This window comes from Xenopus laevis, chromosome 6S (genome assembly GCF_017654675.1).
Source record: "Xenopus laevis strain J_2021 chromosome 6S, Xenopus_laevis_v10.1, whole genome shotgun sequence".
Classification (NCBI taxonomy): Eukaryota; Metazoa; Chordata; class Amphibia; order Anura; family Pipidae; genus Xenopus; species Xenopus laevis.
Window position 1 is genome coordinate 53,489,619 of NC_054382.1, and position 7,713 is coordinate 53,497,331.

The window sequence follows — 7,713 nt, forward strand, 5'->3', positions numbered from 1 at the left end:
ACCAGCCCCCCCTTTGAAGACAGGAGAGGAGTGTTGGTATCTCCCATCTTTTGGAGTCTATCACCCACGCAAACCGGGTCAGATCAGAGTCGTCTTTGATTCAAGCGCACAGTTTAAAGGCGTCTCTCTAAACAACGTACTGCTTACAGGCCCAAATTTGACTAACAGTCTCATAGGAGTGTTTGTTCGGTTCAGGAAGGAACTTGTTGCATTTATGGCTGATGTTCAGCAGATGTTCCACTGCTTCCTCGTCCGAGAAGACCACAGGAATTACCTTTGGTTTCTTTGGCATCGCAACAATGATCTTGATGAGGATGTGATCGAATATCGAATGAGAGTTCACGTCTTTGGAAACAGCCCATCTCCTGCAGTGGCTACCTATGGCCTGAGAAGGACAGCCAAGGAGGGTGAAGCAGAATTTGGTCATGATGTTCGACAGTTCATAGAGAGAGACTTTTACGTCGATGACTGCCTCAAGTCCTTGTCAACACCAAAGGAAGCTATCAACTTGTTGAAAAGAACCCAGCGGCTTTTATCTAGTGCTAACTTAAGGCTGCACAAGATTGTATCCAATAATAGTGAATTGATGAAAGCCTTCGATCCCAAGGATCACGCATCAGACTTGAAGGATCTAGACTTAACTAAGGACCTTCTGCCCACTCAAAGAAGCCTTGGTCTGCATTGGGATGTAAATCAAGACACCTTCACATTTCAGGTCTCTACAGAAGAAAGGCCATTCACAAGACGAGGAGTGCTATCAACCGTAAACAGTCTGTATGACCCATTGGGTTTTGTGGCGCCAATCACTGTTCAAGGGAAGCTCATACTTAGACAACTTACAGAAAATCGCATGGATTGGGATGTTACACTGCCTGCGGACTTACAACCCAAGTGGGAAAAATGGAAGCTTTCCTTAAAGGCATTAGAGCAGCTTCAGATTACACGCAACTACCTTTCTTGCTCCCTTAGTCTTCCTAAAGAAAGAGAAATTCACATCTTCTGTGATGCTTCCAACGATGTCGCAGCTGCAGTCGCTTACCTCAAGGCATCTGATTCCTCTGGACAGCCAAGAGTTGGTTTTGTGTTGGGAAGAACTAAACTGACGCCAAAGATCAAACAAACCATTTCAAGGCTCGAACTATGTGGAGCTGTCTTAGCAATAGAAATTGCAGACTTCTTACAAAGTGAAATGGACATCGATGTTGATAGTATCAAGCTTTACACTGACAGCAAGGTCGTTTTAGGTTATATATTTAACACTACTAGAAGATTTTACGTGTATGTAGCCAACAGAGTAGAACGCATAAGAAGGTCCAGCAAACCGGAACAATGGAATTATGTTCCCACTGACCTGAATCCAGCAGATATCGCTACCAGACCGATATCAGCAGCTAAACTTGCAGACACCTGCTGGTTCTCTGGACCAGAATTTCTCCGGTCACAGGTCCCTCCATCATTTGACGTGGACATGATGTCAGAGACTACAGAGCTTATCGACAATGAGGTTTGTCAAGAAACCACCGTACTTACTTCTCAAATACAGTCAAACACTCATCTTGGAACTAAGAGGTTTGAACGTTTTTCTATGTGGAAGAAACTCACTCATGCCATTGCATTGTTAATTCATGTCGTTCAAAGCTTCAGGAAACCCAACCAAACGACAACATGTCATAAATGGCATATATGTGACAAGTCACATGGCTCATCAGAAGTTGAACAGGCTGAACTGTCTATAATATGCTGTGTTCAAGAGGAAACCTTTTCTGGAGAGTTCAAGTGTTTAAAAGAAAAGGGTTAAGTTTCCAGCAAAAGCTTGCTCTTCAGACTACACCCTATCAAAGACGACAACGGTATGTTGAGGGTTGGTGGTCGCTTGGACAGATCGACATTGTTGGGAAAGGAGCAAAATCCTTTGATCTTACCAGTCAAACACTATGTGGCTACCTTACTTATCCAACACTATCACGGTAAGGTTAGACATTAAGGAAGACACTATACTGAAGGCGCTCTCAGAGAGGCAGGACTATGGATTATCGGTGCTCGCAGTGCAGTAGCAGCCATTCTTCACAGATGTGTCAAGTGTAAAAAACTTAGAGGAAAACAACAACAGCAACTTATGGCAAGTTTGCCTATGGACAGGCTAAGTATGGAACCACCATTTACTTATATTGGGTGTGACATGTTTGGACCTTGGACAGTTGTAACAAGGAAAACCCGAGGTGGCCAAGCTAACAATAAACGGTGGGCCGCCATATTCACTTGTCTAAGTATACATGCTGTACACATTGAAGTGGTTGAATCTATGGACACATCAAGCTTCATTAACACCTTAAGAAGATTTCTTTCTATAAGAGGTCCCGTGAAACTCCTCAGAACAGACTGCGGCACCAACTTTGTGGGAGCCTGTAGAGAGCTACAAATTGAAGTGAATCAAGTGGAAAAGCCCTCAGTCAACAGTCAATGCGAATGGAGGTTCAACCCACCTCACTCTTCACACATGGGTGGAGCTTGGGAACGGATGATTGGCATGGCTAGGAGGATCCTGGATTCCATTCTACTGGACTTTGGTTCCGGCCGACTGACCCATGAAACCTTGACTACGTTCCTTGCAGAAGTGACTTCCATCATTAACTCTAGGCCTTTAGTACCTGTCCAGACTACCTGTCCAGACTTTCCAGTCATCCTCACACCAGCCACCTTACTTACACAGAAAACTGGACTGATTCCTACTCCTCCAGAGGATTTTAATCATCGAGATCTTTACAAATCCCAGTGGCGACGTGTACAACTTCTTGCAAATCGTTTCTGGGGAAGGTGGAGGAAAGAATATGTATGCCTATTGCAAGGACGTCGCAAATGGCAGGAACAGAAACCCAATTTACAAGAAGGTGATCTAGTCTTGTTAAAAGATCAGCAGACTAACCGTATTGGGTGGCCTATGGCTGTGATCACCAAAGCTGTTCCGAGCGAAGATGGAAAGGTTCAAAAAGTAGAAGTAAAGACTGCCAGAGATGGAGTTATGAAGACCTTCTTCAGGCCAATAACAGAGACTGTCTTACTTCTGCCCCTAGAACATCTCCGATGACTTCAATGACAGAAACCAAGCTGATATGGACACTTAGAAAGACTTTTGAAAAGATTAAGTTCAATGTTTATTTTGTGTCTCTTCTCATTTTGTCTTTCAGGTCCCAAGGATAAGCCATCTTTAATATGGACATTATTTTGTTGTTGCATAATATGCAATTATAATTATATAGTGGTATCTACAGATACCAGACGGGGAGTGTGCTGTCCCTAATACCAGTTATTATATTCGTACGTGTTTGGTATATTCCTCACCTCCCCTGCTGTTTAATGTTTGTTAGTTCAACCCACTAGCTGGGGCCCTCCCCTGCTGTTCCTTAGTTTCAGTTGCTTTCAGTCAGTTGGATAGAGCTGCAAAACTACCAGTTCTTACCTATAGAACCCGTTGATCTTTTGGTCTTTCTGAACTCCAGAATCTTTGTATTGTGCAATATCCTTGGATTAAAGAACCACCTGATTATCAAGCAGTGTTTTATTGAGTAAACTCTCTGCCATCAATATATCTCAGCAAATTTACGCCGTCCAAACGAGCGAGGGTCTCAGGAAGGGTATCTTCTGCATAAATCGTGTTGGTGAGAGAATAATTGCATTTTATGATGTGGTAAGTAAGATTCTGGATAGTGGAGGGGCAGTAGATGTGATCTATTTGGATTTTGCCAAAGTGTTTGATACTGTGCCCCACAAACGACTGCTTTCTAAACTAAGGTCTGTTGGGCTTAATGAAGTCGTTTGCACGTGGATAGGAAACTGGCTACAGGATCGGGTACAGAGGGTGGTTGTTAACCCTTTAAGTGCCAGCAGAATTTCACATTTTGGTTACGCAAAATGCCAGCCGTTTTTAAGCATTTTGTACTTGTTCAGATTAACAAGGTTTTATTGTAGGAAAACCTCCACGAAACTAGGAAAATTATATATTGTTTTTTTCGTTACAAATTGGGCTTCGACATGCAAGTGGAATTTTGTGACTTTTCAGGAGATTTAATGTATATTTTGGGTGAAATATGTAAAAAAAAAATAAAATTGTTAAAAAATTGTGTATATCTTGAGTTTTTTTTCCACAGAAAAGTTAATTTTACATGAATTTTTTTCTGTTTCTAAAAGCCCAGATCCTGCCAAGTCCAACGATACCAAATATGTATCAGTAACCCACTTTCTTTGTCCAGGAGTAACCCCCAAACTAAAACAGCAGTTTGTATAATTTTACACCATAACAAAGTAGATAAGCACACGTGACAGTTGATGCTGCATAACTTATATGTAAATCTAACTTATCCCTTCATGTTTGGTATTTTTAAAAACTACAGACCTTCAGGTTTCTAGGGGTGGTGTAGTTTTCACTCAAAATTCAAACACATTTTACCAGTGCATCATGATATTTAGAGCTTTTTTGTTGCATTTTTAGTTTTTTTCTAAAATGCAAACTAAGACGCAGGAACAAATGTAAATCTGACAAAATAACACCATTCTAAATGCTATAACTACAGACAATTTGCAAGACAAACTTCTCTTGAATAAAACAATACCCCATATGTATCGATACACATAGAGACGCAGCCCCCAAACACCCCAAAACAGGAGCAATGCATAAGGGCAATTGCAGTTGAAAATCTGGGGCTGCGCTCTATGTGTACTACTTGTAGTACACTTCTTTACCTATTCAAAGATGCCATTCTTGCTTTTCTACATGGAGGATTGGGTCCGCAGTCGTTCGTAGAAGTCAGCGATTTGGTCTGAAATAAAGGAAAAAAGAGTTACAAAGTTCAATTTCTCCCTAAGTTTCCATAGCAACTAAAAAAAAACTGCTCAATGACAATCTGCAAGTTCTCCTGAATAGAGCAATACCCCATATGTATGGATAAACATAGAGACGCAGCCCCCAAACACCCCAAAACAGGAGCAACGCATAAGGGCAATTGCAGTTGAAAATCTGGGGGCTGCGCTCTATGTGTACTACTTGTAGTTTTTCAGTCTAAACACCCCCCAAACTGTAAAATAACCCCTACAAACCATATATATGTCCGAAAAGTACACTTCTTCACCTATTCAAAGATGCCAGTCTTGCTTTTCTACATGGAGGATTGGGTCCGCAGTCGTTCGTAGAAGTCAGCGATTTGGTCTGAAATAAAGGAAAAAAGAGTTACAAAGTTCAATTTCTCCCTAAGTTTCCATGGCAACTAAAAAAAACCTGCTCAATGACAATCTGCAAGTTCTCCTGAATAGAACAATACCCCATATGTATGGATAAACATAGAGACGCAGCCCCCAAACACCCCAAAACAGGAGCAACGCATAAGGGTAATTGCAGTTGAAAATCTGGGGGCTGCGCTCTATGTGTACTACTTGTAGTTTTTCAGACTAAACACCCCCCAAACTTTGAAATAACCCCCACACACCATATATGTCCGAAAAGTACACTTCTTCACCTATTCAAAGATGGCATTCTTGCTTTTCTACATGGAGGATTGTGTCCGCAGTTGTTCGTAGAAGTCAGCGATTTGGTCTGAAATAAAGGAAAAAAGAGTTACAAAGTTCGATTTCTCCCTAAGTTTCCATGGCAACTAAAAAAAACCTGCTCAATGACAATCTGCAAGTTCCCCTGAATAGAACAATGCCCCATATGTATGGATAAACATAGAGACATAGCCCCCAAACACCCCAAAACAGGAGCAACGCATAAGGGCAATTGCAGTTGAAAATCTGGGGGCTGCTCTATATGTGTACTACTTGCAGTTTTTCAGTCTAAACACCCCCCAAAATGTGAAATAACCCCCACACACCATATATGTCCGAAAAGTACACTTCTTCACCTATTCAAAGATGCCATTCTTGCTTTTCTACATGGAGGATTGTGTCCGCAGTCGTTCGTAGAAGTCAGCGATTTGGTCTGAAATAAAGGAAAAGAGAGTTACAAAGTTCGATTTCTCCCTAAGTTTTCATGGCAACTAAAAAAAAACCTGCTCAATGACAATCTGCAAGTTCCCCTGAATAAAACGATACCCCATATGTATGGATACACATAGAGACGCAGCCACCCAACACCCCAACACAGGCACAATGCATAATATTGGGGCTGTGAAGTTATCTGCATGCATCGATATTTTATCCTAAACTGTCCTTTACCAATAAAATAACCCCCACAAACTATAGATTTCTTGAAAATAAACACCTTCAACTATTCAGAGATGCCATTCCTGCTTTACTACGTGGATAATTGTGGCCACAATCCTTTGTAGAACTCAGTGCTTTGGTCTGAAATAAAGGAAAAGACAATTTACAAAGTTAGATTTATACCCAATAATTTTGGGACTACTCTTATGGATCTGCATCTGGGCCCCACTACCCCAAAAATATATTTCACTCACCCTTTTCGATTTAGTGGAGCGTCTGAGTTTCATCTGTCCTGTTGTGCAACGACTTCATCTGTCCTGTTGTGCTTCTTCCTACACTTTTACCAATGACAAAATCTGTACCACATTTGCAAATATATTTACCAACAGAATCCATAGTACATTTGACCCATAAATTATGCAAGTGTCCTAAGAAGTGCACACCAGAAGTTTGTAAAAAAGCTGGTGCCCTACTGGTGGCAGACATGGCACGTGATCAAAGTACTATTCCTATTCAGAGAGCCACTGCAACTTGTCTAACCTAAATACTGCATAAATATTCAATGTGCGCTACAAGTACAAAAAAAATGGATTGTTCCAAACACAACTTTTCGGGAAAAAAATTCTGAATGCCTACCTATAAACAATTCTAAATGGAAGACCATAGTGTTCTGCCACCCTGTGCTCAAAAACCTTTACTATTAGAGATGCACATCATCCCATGTATTCATCACGCACCACAAGTTCTATCGTGCGCCCTCTCGACCAACCAGCACCTCAGTTTGCTATAGCAAACAAGAAAACTGAAAACATGCTACCCACAAATCCAGAGATGCCTAAATCTACAAAAACAAATGCAAATGTTGCCCAGAAATACAGACACGCACCACAAGTTCTATCGTGCGCCCTCTCGACCAACCAGCACCTCAGTTTGCTATAGCAAACAAGAAAACTGAAAACATGCTACCCACAAATCCAGAGATGCCTAAATCTACAAAAACAAATGCAAATGTTGCCCAGAAATACAGACAAAACTATAGATAAATGCGCTGATAGAGGAGCTTTTGAGGTGCCAGTAAAAAAAAAAAAAAAAAGACTTGTGGCATCAGCATTAGAGATGCACATCATCCCATGTATTCATCACGCACCACAAGTTCTATCGTGCGCCCTCTCGACCAACCAGCACCTCAGTTTGCTATAGCACCAGCGCAATACAAATGCTATCCATAAAACTACAACTGGCCTAAAGCACCATAGCTCAACACAAAAGCTGAATGCATAGACTAAGAACAAACCTACATACAATTGTTTTTCACTGCTACACTGCACAAAAAAATTGCTCACCCTGTGCCAAATTCTACACCATAAATCAAAGATCACTACTATACAGAAAAAAAACTGCCAACTTTTGCCTCGTCAAACTTTTTTTATTACCAATATCTATAACCTAGTTATAAGCCAAGTAGGTACCTGCCAAAATGTTAAATCTCAATGGGGGGCTTGAATCTGAAAAACCACTGCA

The 7,713-nt window shown here is 41.2% G+C and overlaps 1 long non-coding RNA gene across 1 annotated transcript; it reads right to left on the bottom strand.

Annotated features, from left to right (window-relative positions):
- Positions 1–5,938: 5,938 nt before the first annotated feature.
- On the bottom strand, positions 5,939–7,210 carry LOC108705899. The gene is made up of 3 exons (XR_001933930.2): positions 6,447–7,210; positions 6,251–6,333; positions 5,939–5,968 (listed from the first exon to the last, which is right to left on the bottom strand). It is a non-coding gene; the product is annotated as an uncharacterized LOC108705899 (long non-coding RNA).
- Positions 7,211–7,713: the final 503 nt, after the last annotated feature.